General features: G+C 43.5%; 1 protein-coding gene across 2 annotated transcripts in view; it reads left to right on the forward strand.

Moving 5' to 3' along the window:
- Positions 1–15,917, forward strand: part of RBM23 (RNA binding motif protein 23) — a 93,200-nt gene that overhangs the window by 41,615 nt on the left and 35,668 nt on the right. The window lies entirely within an intron of this gene.

Here is a 15,917-nt window from a genome sequence, read left to right on the forward strand (position 1 = left end):
CATTTTGAAGCCCGATTCTTCTGAGTACAGTGGATGTGGATTTAATTTTTTCAGCAGAAAATGGCTGTTTTTATTTTTATCCCTCCCTCTGACTCTTCTGTGGAGTTCCACATCTTGGGTATTACTATCCCATACGTCACTAGCTCATGGACTCTTGCCAATTACATGAAAGAAAACATAATTTATGTAAGAACTTACCTGATAAATTCATGTTCTTTCATATTGGCAAGAGTCCATGAGACCCACCCTTTTTATGGTGGTTATGATTTTTTGTATAAAGCACAATTATATTTCCAGTTCAATTTTTTTATGCTTTTTACTCCTTTTTCTATCACCCCACTACTTGGCTATTCGTCAAACTGAATTGTGGGTGTGGTGAGGGGTGTATTTATATAGGCATTTTGAGGTTTGGTAAACTTTGCCCCTCCTGGTAGGATTGTATATCCCATACGTCACTAGCTCATGGACTCTTGCCAATATGAAAGAAATGAATTTATCAGGTAAGTTCTTACATAAATTGTTTTCATAGCAACTTGTTTAATAAGAGGCTAGTGTAAAATTGTTGTCCTTGCGCTTAGAATGCGTGTACAGTGCACATGCTTATCCCCTTTGACAGGCAGCAGCTTACAAAAAGCTAACCAGAGTATCGGTGATACACTGATAAGCATTTGTCCTACTGTGGACCTTATAACACCCAGTCATAATCACGGTTAGGTGATTGTATACGGCCGCACTTTAGTTTATATCATGCAGGCCGCCTATAGTGGGCTAATGGGTTTACTACAGACCGCAGGATATGTTCTGATACATCCCGCAGAGGTGGGCGGAAAATGATTCCTGCCATAGGCAGCGCTTTTGCTTCATTTACGCTTTAGATCCATTGCGCAATAATCCTGTGGGAGAGCGGAAACTATGTGGCTCAGCCAGACCAGAGGTGGTAAGACACCCTAAACTGGGCTTGCAAGGAGTTAGTTGTTTTGGTGCCTGGGAACAGATACCCCGCTGTGCTGTTCGGGATTATCTCATTCTAGTACAATGGACGACTCCATGGAGAGTCTGTGAGATCTTTCTCAGTAGATTCCATTGTTAATAGTAAATGCATGCTCTGCATATTATCTCTGTGAACCCTCCGACACAACTCTGCAATTGCTGCCTCACATGTCCTGAGGTCTTACTCAGGAGGCATAATGGAAGAGCTACCATGTGCCTAGTCTACAGTAGGCCCTACTACGGCTTCTCACGCCTTTATTGATGTGGACATCTCTGTCCAATAGCCCATGCGGGTGACTTCTGTTGCACCAGAGCGTGGCACAGAGAGGTTGGGCCCTGCCTTTTTATTGATGACTTTACGGCCTGCATATGAGCTGCTGTGTTGGATGCCCTAAGCGATAGCCATCTCTCAGGGAATAGGATGAGAGAGATTTAAATATTGTTCTCCAGTACGTAGTCTGGGTGTACTGGAGGAGGCCACGATTGATAGTTATGGGCGGCTATAGTCTATAGGAGAACTTCTTCTTTCATCCGTCCCTTCTGAGGGAGCGTCGGAAGTGTTTCCAAGGAGGGGATACACTCAGGTTAGAAGCGGAGCACTTCAGGCTCCTGTTGGAAAGGGTCCTATTTACCCTGAAGGTTTTGGCGGCTTGACCGCCTAAGGAGCAGGTTCAGAGACTGGAATATCAGGGTTTAGGCCTAGGGCCTCGGATGGGTTTCCTGTAACCCCCATTATTGTTGAGATCATCTCTAAGGAATGAGAAAGGCCTGGGTACCCTTTTGTCTATTCAGAGGCATTTAAGAGATTATTCCCTGTTCTAGATAACCATTCAGAGGTTTGGAACAGTGTCTCTACTGTGGATAGTACTATATTTGCACTAGCCAAGCGTACTATCCCGCTTAAGGACAATTCTTTCTTTAAGGACCACTTAGAGCACCATATTGGAGAAACAGTACTCTGAGGTATCCCTCCAGACCTCTGTTTCAACCAGCAGTGGGGAATAGCTGCAGCCAGGTCCTGGTGTGGAGGCTTACCTTGCGGAAATCCAGGATCATGTTCAATTACTAGGGCTGGCAAAAGCCTACATCAGGGATGCCATCCTGCAAATTCTCATTAATGCTAAGAACTCTAGCTTTACTGTCCTGTCTATGCGTGCCTTGTGGCTTACGTCGTGGTCAGTGGATAAACATGCCTGAGTTTAGTCTTAACTTTGCCCTTTTGAGTGCAAGTCTTTTGGCTTTTTATGGGTGGAAATGAAGCTTTTCTAGATCAGGATAAGAGATCTAAGTCTAGAGAGAGGAGCGTGAGGCGCCAAAAACGCAGTTCCCTAGGGCAACCTGGAAGCCTCCTGGGGGTGGAATAAGGCTAAGCAGTCCAATAAGTCACAAGACAAGTCAGCATTATATAATCGTCCCTGACCTTTCTCCAGGTCGTGTGGGAGGCAGACTTGCTTTGTTTCAGAAGGATTGGTATCGGTGTGTCCAGGACCCCTGGGTACTGGAAATCAACTCCCAGTGTTACATAATCAGTTCTCAGCCTCATCTCCCAAGGGATTGTCTCTTTCTTTGACGTCAAGGGTCTCAGAAAACTCTGTAAAGTGGGTGGCTTTTCTTCGTTGCGCAGACTATCTCAGCTCCATGGGAGCAATAGTTTGTTTCCCCATCTGAGGGTAAGAGGGTTCTACTCTGTTCTCTTTGTGGTTCCCGAGGAGGGCAAGTTTCATCCTCATTTGGATTTGAAGGAATTAAACAGATTCGTAAAGGTTCCTATCTTTTATGATAGAATCATTAAGGTCCATTCTTCTTGTGGCACAGGAATGTCAATTCACACAGATTATTTTCCTTTGGTTCGCCTTACTAGACAAGCACTACCAGTTTGTTGCACTTCCAGTTGAACTGGCTGAGGCACCCAAGTGTTCACCAAGGTGCTGGGAGCTCTGCTGGCTGTGGTGCGCTTTCAGGGCATTGCAGTGGCTTCTTACCTGGACAACGTTTTGCTCCATCCTTGTCAGTGGCTCAGGACCACATGGTATGGTTGGAAGGTCAACTTGGAGAAGAGTGCCCTCATCCTGGCTACGAGGGGAAGCTTTTTGGGATTCGATGATAGATTCGGTTAGTAAGCACATTTATCTCTCCGATCAGTGCAGGTAGACAATTCCCTGCTTCAGTCCAATGCCCATTCTTCTGTGGCACAATGTATAGAGGTGGTAGATCTTTTGGTTGCAGCATTAGATGCTATAGTGTTTCCATCTTAATATGGGAAGAGTCCACAGCTGCATTCCTTGTGGGAAATGCTGAACCTGGCCACCAGGAGGAGGCAAAGACACCCCAGCCAAAGGCTTAAATACCTCCGCCACTTCCTCATAACCCCAGTCATTCTTCGCCTTTCGTCACAGGAGGTTGGCAGAGAAGTGTTAGAAGGTTTCGGAGTAGTCTCTTATGGAGGGTAGTACTCTTTGAGATGGGACTGGAGTTCTAAGTAGTCCTGTCAGCCTCTCAGTGAGAGCATGGATGAAAGAGTCCGGAGATGCAGGGAGAGTCTTTATGCTAAACCATCCCGACTCATATTAACAGCTCCATAGGCAATCAGCATTGACGAGTTGCTGCCTGCTTTCTTCACTCAAGTCCATGTCAGAAGCGATGCTACTATCTGTCACACTTAAAGGGCTGTGTTCCTGTTCCACGGCGTAGATTCTGGTAAGACCGTTTCATATTTTATACATGTATGATAACGCAAGAAGACTGTATAGAATCAAGGGTTAATATCTCCTTAGGGGGATTATTGAACAGGGGGGGGAATAATCTTATAATATATGGCAATCACTAATTAAGTTTGGAAAACTATATAGAAAACTATTAAGAAAAACTGTTAGAACAAAAAATGATAGTAATAATATAAAAATAATAGTAATAATATAAAAAAAGGAGCACATGCAAATTGCTATACTGAAAAAATATATTTACGTTTATTAGATTATCAGGATTTTTAAAACTGTATAAAACAATCATTCATTGCGGACTAGATAATAAAAAGTATCTCCAAATTTAATAACACCGGTGTTAGACTAAAAAATAGAAAAATGTCTTCAAAATCACATCTAATCACATTCAATAATAATGCCAGTACAATTTCAATCAGTTAAAACTCTAAAATAGTAGAATAATAAAGTGGACCTCTCTAGATCACTCTGATATACTAATATGCAAATAGGCCATATACAGATGTATTTTATCAGATGGCTGGTAATTTATCCAACAATATAATGATCACTGAAGAATTAAACAAAGTCTTTAATTGTAAGCCGGTTCTTGCAATTCATATATCGACCACAGTGGTAATAATCCTTATTTTAAAACTTCAATTTGTTGTGAATGTGAGTCTTCTTGGATATTTGGGTTAAACAAAAGTCTCAATATGTCTGGTAAAAGAAAAGCCTCAAGCGGTGCCTCACACTTGCCCAATAAATTAGCTGTGGGAGCGGAGTCTCTATTTCTGCCGCTTGTGTTTGAAAAAGATCCAATTTAATTGAAATGTAAGGCTTTTAACAACGTCTCTCTTTTTTAGTGTGCACACTTACCATGATTTCCTATGCTCCTTCAATCTACTCCTACCGTTTTTCCTGCTTGTGAAGGACGATTTTGATCACAAGTGGCGTAGCGGTTCTAGGAGTTGAAGCATGTAGCAAACAGTCAGCTGAGTGTCTTCCTTCTAATAGTGTCGGGTAACAGGTTCTACGCGTTTCAGCTCTCCAGGGAGGCAATTACGTTAGCCAACGCCTCTGTCAGATGCTCCATTTCAAGGTTTTTAAACTGGGAGCTAGGATTTCAGGCTTTGCCATAAGGCCCGCAGAACGTTAACACTGCAAATGCCTCACCGGAGTATACATTTTTGGCGATTCCCTAAAAGGGGGGAAGACCTTGTTTGGTTCTGTTTTAACGGAAATTCTCTCTTTTACGTGAGGAAAGGGTAATTCCTTCCCTCAGAATAAGAAAGCAGTTGTCAGTATAGTTTACTTCCTTTCGATCTTTCAAAGGAAGTCTTTCAAAGGAAGTCGTTCAACTCTTTCTTCCAAGCAGGAGTCGTCCAAACTTTACTGTTGACACAGTCAATCTTGGAATAGGGGAAAGCAATCCGAAGATCCTGCAGATGAATCAAAGTCAGCATGACAGGCCTGTCCCCAATCCGGGAGGATTCTGTATCCCAGGGATACAATATAGAGTTCAGGACTTTTTCTCCCGGGGCAGGTCTTTGTTTTCAAGATTATCTGCAGTAGAAGAGAGGCGTTCTTACTCTGCGTAGGAGACCTCTCTGACTTGGGAGTATTATTCCAACTTGTTCGTGGTTCCCAAATAAGAGGGAACCTTCAGACCTATTTTAGATCTCAAGGGTCTAAACAATTTTCTCAGAGTACTGTCCTCAGATGGAAGCTGTTCGTTCCATTATTCCTTTGATCCAAGAGGGTCAATTTATGACAACCGTGGAGTTAAAGGACGCATATCTGTATGTTCCCGTTCCCAGGGATCATCACAAGTTCCTAAGGTTTACCTTCCTGGACAGACTCTGCCAATTTGTGGCTCTTCCCTTTGGTCTTGCCACAGCTTCCAGGATTTTATCAAGGGTTCTGGGATCACTGTTGACGGTGCTTCGGTTAAGGGGCATTGCATTGGCGCCCTATCTGGACGACATCCTAGTCCAGGCGCCATCCTTATATCAAGCAAGATCCCACACGGACACAGTGTTATCCTTCCTGTGGTTTCACAAGTGGAAGGTAAATTTGGGAAAGAGTTCCTTAGTTCCAAATACAAGGGTGACTTTCTTAGGAACCATAATAGACTCCCTGTCTATGAAGATTTTTCTGACAGTAGTCAGGAAATTAAATATTATTGATGTTTGTCTAGTCCACTTCTCGGCCATCAGTGGCTCAGTGCATGAAGTTAATCGGGCTGATGGTGGCGACAATGGACATCGTCCTGTTTGCTCGCTTCCATCTCAGACCTCAACAGTTAAGCATGCTCGGACAATGGAATGGAGATTATGCGGACTTATCTCCTCGATTACTACTGGAGCAGGAGACAAGGGATTCTCTACAATGGTGGTTGTCTCTGGATCATCTCTCCCAGGGAACCTGCTTTCACAGACCACCTTGGGTGATTGTGGCAACAGATGCCAGCCTTCTAGGGTGGGGAGTAGTCTGGGGCTCTCTAAAGGTTCAGGGAACATGGACTCGGTCGGAGTCTGTTCTACCCATAAACATTCTGGAACTGAGAGCGATCTACAATGCTCTTCTGGCCTGGCCCCAGTTAGCCTCGGTACAGTTTATCAGGTTCCAGTCGGACAACATAACGTCAGTGGCTTACATCAATCATCAGGAAGGAGTTCCTTAGCGATGACAGAGGTATCCAAAATAATTCAGTGGGTGGAGGCCCATTCTTGCTGCCTGTCGGCGATCCACATCCCAGGGGTTGACAACTGGGAGGTGGATTTCCTGAGCAGGCAGACCTTTTATCTGGGGGAGTGGGAACTTCATCCGGAAGTGTTCTCCAGCCTGATTCTCAAGTGCGGTCAGCCGGAATTGGATCTCATGGCATCGCAACAGAATGCCAAGCTCCTGAGATACGGTTCGAGGTCCAGTGACCCCCAGGCGGAACTGATAGATGCTCTGGTGGCCCCTTGGACCTTCAATCTAGCATACCTGTTTCCTCCGTTTGCTCTTCTTCCTCGAGTAATTGCTCAAATCAAACAGGAAAGGGCCTCAGTGATCCTCATAGCAACAGCCTGGCCTCGCAGGATTTGGTATGCAGATCTGGTAGAGATGACATCTCTACCACCTTGGAGACTTCCGTTGAGGAAAGACCTTTTGATTCAGGGGCCCTTCATCTAGTTTCTCTGAAGGAACGCTTAATTTTATCCAAGCGGGGATTTTATGACTCGGTCATAGAGACCATGATTCAGGCTCGTAAGCCTGTAACTAGAAAGATTTACCATAAGATTTGGCGTAAATATCTCTATTGGTGTGAATCCAAGGGCTACTCATGGAGTAGAGTTAGGATTCCTAGAATTTTTTCCTTTCTACAAGAGGGTTTGGAGTAAGGTTTATCGACTAGTTCCCTAAAGGGGCAAATCTCAGCATTATCTATTCTGTTACACAAACGTCTCGTGGATGTTCCAGATGTACAATCATTCTGTCAGGCCTTGGTCAGGATCAGGCCTGTGTTCAAACCAGTTATTCCTCCATGGAGTCTTAATTTAGTTCTCAAAGTTCTTCAAGGGGCTCCGTTTGAGCCTATGCATTGCTTAGATATTAAGTTATCTTGAAAAGTTTTATTTCTTGTTGCTATTTTTTCTGCTCGGTGAGTGTCAGAGCTCTCTGCATTACAGTATGAGTCACCTTACCTTATTTTTCATTCAGATAAGGTAGTTTTACGTACTAAATTAGGATTTCTTCCTAAGGTTGTTTCTGATCGGAACATTAATCAGGAGATTGTTGTTCCTTCCTTGTGTTCTAATCCTTCTCAGAAGAAAAGACTTCTGCACATTTTGGACGTGGTCCGTGCTTTAAAGTTTTACCTGTAGGCGACTAAGGACTTTAGTCAGTCTTTTTCTTCGTTTGTGGTTTTCTCGGGAAAACGTAAGGGACAGAAAGCTACGGCTACTTCTTTCTTTTTGGCTGAAGAGTATCATACGTTTTGCATATGAGACTGCTGGACAGCAGCCTTCCGAGAGAGTTACGGCTCATTCCACGAGGGCTGTTGCGTCCTCATGGGCATTCAAAAATGAAGCATGCAACTTTGTCCTCTCTTTACACTTTTTCAAAGTTCTACAAATTTGACACTTTTGCCTCGGCTGAGTCAGCTTTTGGGAGAAAGGTTCTTCAAGCAGTGGTGCCTTCCATTTAGGTTCCCTGTCTTGTCCCTACTGTATCATCTGTGTACTCTAGCTTGGGTATTGAATCCCATTAGTAATTAAGATGATCCGTGGACTTATTGTGTCTTAAAAAAGAAAAGAAAATTTATGCTTACCTGATAAATGTATTTCTTTTTTGACACAATGAGTCCACGGCCCGCCCTGTTCTTTTAGACAGGTTGTGAGTTATTGTAAACTTCAGACACCTCTGCACCTTGGCTTTTCCTTTCTCTTCTTAACTTCGGTCGAATGACTGGAGTGGGAGGGAAGAGAGGAGCTATTTAACAGCTCTGCTGTGGTGCTCTTTGCCTCCTCCTGCTGACCAGGAGGTGAATATCCCATTAGTATTTAAGATGATCCGTGGACTCATCGTGTCAAAGAAATACATTTATCAGGTAAGCATAAATTTTCTTTTTTCTAAAGTTTTACAAGTTTTGATGTTTTTGCTTCTGCTGAAGCAGCCTTCGGGAGAGAGGTTTTGCAGGCTGTGGTGCCCTCAGATTAGGGTCCGCCTCTCTTTTTTCCCCTTCCGTTGGCATTCTGTGTACTCTAGAGCTTGGGTATATGTTTCCCACAAGTAAGAAATGCAGCTGTGGACTCTTCCCATATTAAGATGTAAAACTTAAATTATGCTTACCTGATAATTTGGATGCCAGGATGAGGGTCTTGCTTGGTGGCAATCCTCAACGTCAGTTCTACTAGGGATGAGTTTTCGTAGCCCCTCATGGGTTGTAATTTCAACAGACGCGAGTCTTCCGGCTGGTTTGGGATATGTGGTTCTGTTGATGCACAAGGAACCTGGAATCAGGAGGAAGTGTCCCTCCAATTACATTCAGATAACATCACGACCATGGCCTACATCAACCTTTAGGGAGCCCACTGAGCCCTTTGGCAATGAAGGAGGTGTCTTGAATCCTGCAGTGGCCACTAATCAATGTCAAGTTTCAGCTTTGCGCATCACAAGTGTGGAGTATTGGTAAGTGGATTTACTGAACAGACAGACTCTCCACTTAGGAGTGAGCCCTGAATTAGGTATTTTGGAAATAACTCGCAGATGGGGGGGGGGGGTCCAGACACAGATCCTGATGGCTTCCCAGTTCAATGCCAAGGTATGGATCTAAGGCGGAGCTAGTGGACGCTTTAGTGGTCTCATGGAACTTCAAACTGTTCATCTGTTTCCACCAATTGTTCTGCTCAGAGTGGTTGCCCAGATCAAGCAGGAGGGAATTCCAACTTTTCTGATAGCCGCTGCGTGGCTACGCAGGATTTGGTACACTGGCCTAGTGAGCATGTCATCTGATCATCCTTGACAATTGCCTCTTCACTACGATTCTACTGTCTCAATGACAGTTGTTTTACCAAGTCCTAGATGAACTGAAGCTGACTGCATGGAGATTGAATGGTTGAATTTAGTTCAGAGAGGCTTCTCTGACAGTGTGATGATCTTTTATTCAGACTTGCTAGCCTCTACTGCTGGGTCTGGAGGACTTAATTACACTGTTGTGTTCAGTGATTTTAAAATATCATATATTACCAGCTATGGAATATCTAAAATAGTGACCGGTCACATAAACATCAAATCTAAGAATGGATATAAAGAGTCTTAAAATATATATAGATGTTCATATAAAAGCCACCTTAAAATAGGATATCATACCAGAGTATAAATTTTCCAAAGGTAGTATGTATATTTGATTCTGTATTCCCACTGATATTCAAATAATACCTGAATCTGTTAGCCATATAGTGTTACCTTACACCTCAAATTCTTCACCCCAGTCCTGACTAGGCTTGTGTTCCACGCTCCCTAGGATTTCCACACTTGCAGTAGGAGAAGATCAGTTAGACCAAAACCTCTTTCCGGTGTTTTCGGGCTTCCACTGAATCCAGTAGTTTCCAGAGTAGCTGTAGACATTTCCGCGTCACGTGTGTGGAACAGCCAATCACCGCTTTCAAAAGTCGGTTCAAGTTTACTCACACAGGGGGGTAAAAAAATAAAAATTCTTTCTACACAGAGAATTTCCAAGGATATTTGTGCCTTGTCTTCACAGTGTAGTTATGCAGATCTAGATGGGCATAACTACACTGAATACTAGAAAAACATAAGTCAGACTTCTGAGTTATGTCAAAAAGGTTTGCTTCTATGCACTGAATATGTGTAAACGTTTGGATTTCTTAAATAACAACTCAGTTATAAAATGTAACTTTCTCTTACATTGGTGTATCCAGTCCACGGATTCATCCTTACTTGTGGGATATTCTCAATCCCTACAGGAAGTGGCAAAGAGAGCACACAGCAGAGCTATCCATATAGCTCCCCTCAGGCTCCGCCCCCCCAGTCATTCTCTTTGCCGCTCTAACAAGTAGCATCTCCACGGGAGTGTAAAGGGAATGTGGTGTTAGTTTGTAGTTTTTTATTTCTTCAATCAAAAGTTTGTTATTTTAAAATAGTGCCGAAGATTTAAAATAGTGATAAAGATTTCTGCTGAGAGGAAAATGATTTTAGCACCTTGTAACTAAAATCCTTTGCTGTTCCCACGCAGGATTGTTGAGTACAGGAAAACTTCAGTTGGGGGGGAACAGTTTGCAGGCTTAACTGCTTTAAGGTATGTTTCAGTCATTTTTTCTAGTCAAGACTTGGTAATGCTAGAAGACTGACAGGAATCCCCATGTGAGAAAGGTAAGCCATATTCTGAGACTTAGTATAGAAGGAAGGCTTATTGAAAGGGCTCAATACACTGGTGGACACTGTTAAGGGGCAATCGATTATTTTGTAAGATAATCTGACGACATGCAAGTTTTATATTGCATTTAAAACACTTTTTGGGGTTTTATTCCGCATGGCATATACTTAGGCACCTATTTTGGCTTGGGAAGGCCCCACAAACTCCTGAGGGAAGATGGAGGGGGCCTGAATTTCGCGCCTCAGTTGCGCAGTTGATTTTACAAACAGCTTCATGCAGATACATGTGAAGGGTCCAAAGATTACTTGAGGACTTCAGAGAGGCTTATTTTCGATTAAAACTAATCCCCAAGGAAGGTAGGACCACAGCAAAGGCTGTGGCATGGTTAATTTGCTCCGGTTTGGGCAGTAGGGGGTTAATTGACTTGAAATTTACTGTGCAATAATTTCAAAGCATTAGGATCATATGGTGAAAATTTCATAAAGATTGGATGATTTTTGAAGGTTTAGTAAAAAAGTATGCGCTTTTTATTATTTAAAGGCACAGTACTGTTTTTTCAAAAATTGTATTTTACTGTATTTGAGTGCTGTCTAAGTCTGTTTAAGATGTCTGAGCCTACAGATAGACCTTGTTCTATGTGTTTAAAAGCCATGGCGGTCCCCCCTTTTACATTTGTGTTTAAAGTGTGCTAACATATCCAAACATTTTAAAGACCATGTAGTGACACTTAAAAATGTGGCCCAAGATGATTCTTTAACGGAAGTTAATGAGGATAGCCCTCCTTACTCTCCCCATGTGTCGACACCAGTTACGCCCGCGCAAGTGATGCCTAGTACCTCTAGCGCATTGGCCCCTATTACATTGCAACAATTAGCAGCAGTCATGGATAATTCCCTTGCAGCATTTCTATCCAAACTGCCTGTTTTTCCTAAAAAGCGTGATAGCTCAGTTTTAAGAACAGAGGATGAGCAATCAGAAGTTTTGGATAATTTATCTGTTGTACCCTCACAACCCTCTGACGTGGCGGTGAGGGATGTACTGTCTGAGGGAGAAATTTGTGACGCAGGTAAAATTTCTCAGCGGGCAGAATCAGATTTCTTAGCGTTTAAATTTAAGCTGGAACACCTCCGCGTACTGCTTAAGGAGGTTTTAGCTACGCTGGTTGATTGTGACCCTATGGTGGTCCCAGAAAAAATTGTGTAAAATTGACAAGTTTTTAGAAGTCCCTGTATACACTGATGCATTTCCAATCCCTAAGAGGGTGGCGGATATTGTGACTAGGGAGTGGGAGAGACCAGGCGTACCTTTTGTTCCCCCCCCCTATCTTTAAGAAAATGTTCCCCATAACTGACCCCAGGCGGGACACGTGGCAGGCGGTCCCTAAGGTAGAGGGAGCAGTTTCAACACTAGCTAAGCGCACAACTATACCAATAGAAGACAGTTGTGTTTTCAAAGATCCTATGGATAACAAATTAGAAGGGTTACTAAAGAAAATATTTGTTCAACAAGGTATCCTTCTTCAACCAATTGCCTGCGTTATTCCTGTAACTACTGCAGCAGCTTTTTGGTTGAGGCGCTGGAGGAGTCGCTCCAGAGGGAGACTTCATATGACGAAGTCATGGATAGAATTCATGATCTAAAGCTGGTTAATTCTTTCATTACAGATGCCGCTTTACAATTAACTAAATTAGCGGCGAAAAATTCTGGTTTTGCCATTGTGGCGCGAAGAGCGCTCTGACTCAAATCATGGTCGGCTGACGTGTCGTCCAAAACAAAATTACTTAATATCAGGAAAGGGCCATGCCCTTCCACAAGATAGACCTTTTAAGGCTTAAAACAAGGCTAATTTGCACTCCTTTCGCAACTTCAGGAGCGGACCTGCTTCAACCTCTGCAACCGCAAAGCAAGAGGGTAACGTTTCCCAGCCCAAAGCAGCATGAAAGTCTTTGCAGGGCTGGAACAAGGGTAAACAGACCAAGAAGCCTGCTGCTGCTACCAAGACAGCATGAAAGGGTAGCCCCCCCGCTCCAGGACCGAATCTAGTAGGGGGCAGACTTTCTCTCTTGCTCACGCTTGGGCAAGAGATGTTCCAGATCCCTGGGCATTACAAATTGTTGCTCAAGGTTATCTTCTAGAATTCGAAGACTCTCCCCCAAGGGGAAGGTTCCACGTTTCTCGTTTGTCTTCAGACCAGACAAAGAAACAGGCGTTCTTACGCTGTGTAGAAGATCTTCTAAAGATGGGAGTGATACACCCAGTTCCAACTGCAGAGCAAGGACTGGGTTTTTACTCAAACCTGTTTGTAGTTCCCAAAAAGGAAGGAACTTTCAGGCCAATCCTGGATTTAAAAATTCTAAACAAATTCCTCAGAGTTCCATCTTTCAAAATGGAAACCATTCAGACAATCTTACCATTGATCCAGGAAGATCAATATATGACTACCGTGGATTTAAAGGATGCGTACCTACATATTCCTATCCACAAAGATCACCATCAGTTCCTAAGGTTCGTCTTTCTGGACAAGAATTTTCACAAAGGTGCTAGGGTCCATTCTAGCGGTACTAAGACCGCGGGGCATTGCAGTAGCACCTTATCTGGACGACATATTAATTCAGGCGTCGTCTTTTCAAAGAGCCAAGGCTCATACAGAAATAGTTCTGGCCTTTCTAAGGTCTCACGGGTGGAAGGTGAACGTCGAAAAAAGTTCTTTGTCCCCGCTCACAAGGGTTCCCTTCCTGGGAACGCTAATAGACTCGGTAGAAATGAAAATATTTCTGACGGAGGTCAGGAAGTTAAAACTTTTAACTACTTGCCGAGTTCTTCATTCTGTTCCTCGGCCTTCTGTGGCTCAGTGCATGGAGGTAATCGGGTTAATGGTTGCGGCAATGGACGTTGTTCCCTTTGCCAGAATTCATCTCAGACCACTGCAGCTGTGCATGCTCAAACTGTGGAATGGGGATTATGCAGATTGTCTCCTTAGATACAAATGGACGAGAAAACTAGAGATTATCTTCTCTGGTGGTTGTCTCAGGATCACCTGTCTCAGGGAATGTGCTTCCGCAGACCAGAGTGGATCATTGTCACAACCGATTCCAGTCTGTTAGGCTGGGGTGCGGTCTGGGACTCCCTGAAAGCTCAGGGCCTATGGTCTCGGGAAGAGAACTGAGAGCGATATTCAACACGCTCCAGGCATAGCCTCAACTAGCGGAGGCCAGGTTCATCAGGTTTCAGTCGGACAACATCACGACTGTAGCGTACATCAATCATCAGGGAGGAACAAAGAGTTCCCTAGCGATGAAGGAAGTATCAAAGATCATCAAATGGGCGGAGGATCACTCCTACCATCTATCTGCAATTCACATCCCAGGAATAGACAACTGGGAGGCGGATTTTCTGAGTCGTCAGACCTTTCACCTGGGGGAGTGGGAACTCCTTCCGGAGGTTTTTGCTCAGCTTACCCAGCTATGGGGTATTCCAGAGTTGGATCTGATGGCGTCCCGTCAGAACTCCAAACTTTCTCTTTACGGATCCAGGTCAAGGGACCCCAAGGCGGCATTGATAGATGCTCTAGTAGCGCCTTGGTCCTTCAATCTGGCTTATGTTTTTTCCACCGTTTCCCCTTCTCCCTCGTCTGGTAGCCAGAATCAAACAGGAGAAGGCTTCGGTAATTTTGATAGCGCCTGCGTGGCCACGCAGGACTTGGTATGCAGACCTAGTGGACATGTCGTCTGTTCCACTATGGACACTGCCATCAAGGCAGGATCTTCTAAATCAAGGTCCATTCAAGCATCCAAATCTAGTTCTCTGCAGCTGACTTCTTGGAGATTGAACGCTTAATTCTATCTAAGCGTGGGTTCTCTGGATCAGTTATAGATACTTTGATCCAGGCTAGAAAACCTGTCACCAGGAACATTTACCATAAGATATGGTGGAAATATATTTGTTGGTGTGAATCCAAGGGTTTAGGATTCCTAGGCTTTTGTCATTTCTCCAAGAAGGATTGGAGAAAGGATTGTCAGCTAGTTCCTTAAAGGGACAGATATCTGCTCTATCTATTCTGTTTCACAGGCGTCTGGCGGAAGTACCAGACGTTCAAGCGTTTGCATAGGCTTTAGTCAGAATCAAGCCTGTCTATAAACCTGTGGCTCCTCCATGGAGTCTAAATTTAGTTCTTTCTATCCTTCAAGGGGTTCCGTTTGAACCTTTACATTCCTTAGATATTAAGAGATTATCTTGGAAAGTTTTGTTTTTGGTAACTATTTCTTCTGCTCGAAGAGTTACAGAATTGTCTGCTTTGCAGTGTAATTCACCCTATCTGGTGTTTCATGCAGATAAGGTTGTTTTGCGTACATAACCTGGTTTCCTTCCGAAAGTGGTTTCTAATAAGAATATTAACCAGGAAATCATTGTTCCTTCTCTGTGTCCTAATTCAGTTTCTAAGAAGGAACGGCTGTTACACGATCTTGATGTGGTTCGTGCTTTAAAATTATATTTAAAAGCAACTAAAGATTTCAGACACACGTCATCCTTGTTTGTTGTCTATTCTGGTAAGAGGAGAGGTCAAAAAGCTATCGCTTCCTCTCTTTCCTTTTGGCTGAAAAGCATTATCCGATTGACTTATGAGACTGCTGGACAGCAGCCTCCTGAACGAATTACAGCTCTTTCCACCAGAGCTGTGGCTTCCACATGGGCTTTCAAGAATGAGGCTTCTGTTGAACAGATTTGTAAAGCAGCGACTTGGTCTTCACTGCATACTTTTGCCAAATTTTACAAATTCGATACTTTTGCTTCTTCGGAGGCTATTTTTTTGGGAGAAAGGTTTTGCAAGTAGTGGTGCCTTCCGTTTAGGTTACCTGACTTGTTCCCTCCCTTCATCCGTGTCCTAAAGCTTTGGTATTGGTTCCCACAAGTAAGGATGAATCCATGGACTGGATACACCAATGTAAGAGAAAACAGAATTTATGCTTACCTGATAAATTTCTTTCTCTTACGGTGTATCCAGTCCACGGCCCGCCCTGGCAATTAAGTCAGGTTCAAATTTATTTCTTCTGTTAAGTGTGATCAGTCCACGGGTCATCATTACTTCTGGGATATTACTCCTCCCCAACAGGAAGTGCAAGAGGATTCACCCAGCAGAGCTGCATATAGCTCCTCCCCTCTACGTCACTCCCAGTCATTCTCTTGCACCCAACGACTAGATAGGATGTGTGAGAGGACTATGGTGATTATACTTAGTTTTATATCTTCAATCAAAAGTTTGTTATTTTAAAATAGCACCGGAGTGTGTTATTACCTCTCTGGCAGAGTTTGAAGAAGAATCTACCAGAGTTTTACTATGA

The sequence above is a fragment of the Bombina bombina genome, chromosome 2 (assembly GCF_027579735.1).
Source record: "Bombina bombina isolate aBomBom1 chromosome 2, aBomBom1.pri, whole genome shotgun sequence".
Classification (NCBI taxonomy): Eukaryota; Metazoa; Chordata; class Amphibia; order Anura; family Bombinatoridae; genus Bombina; species Bombina bombina.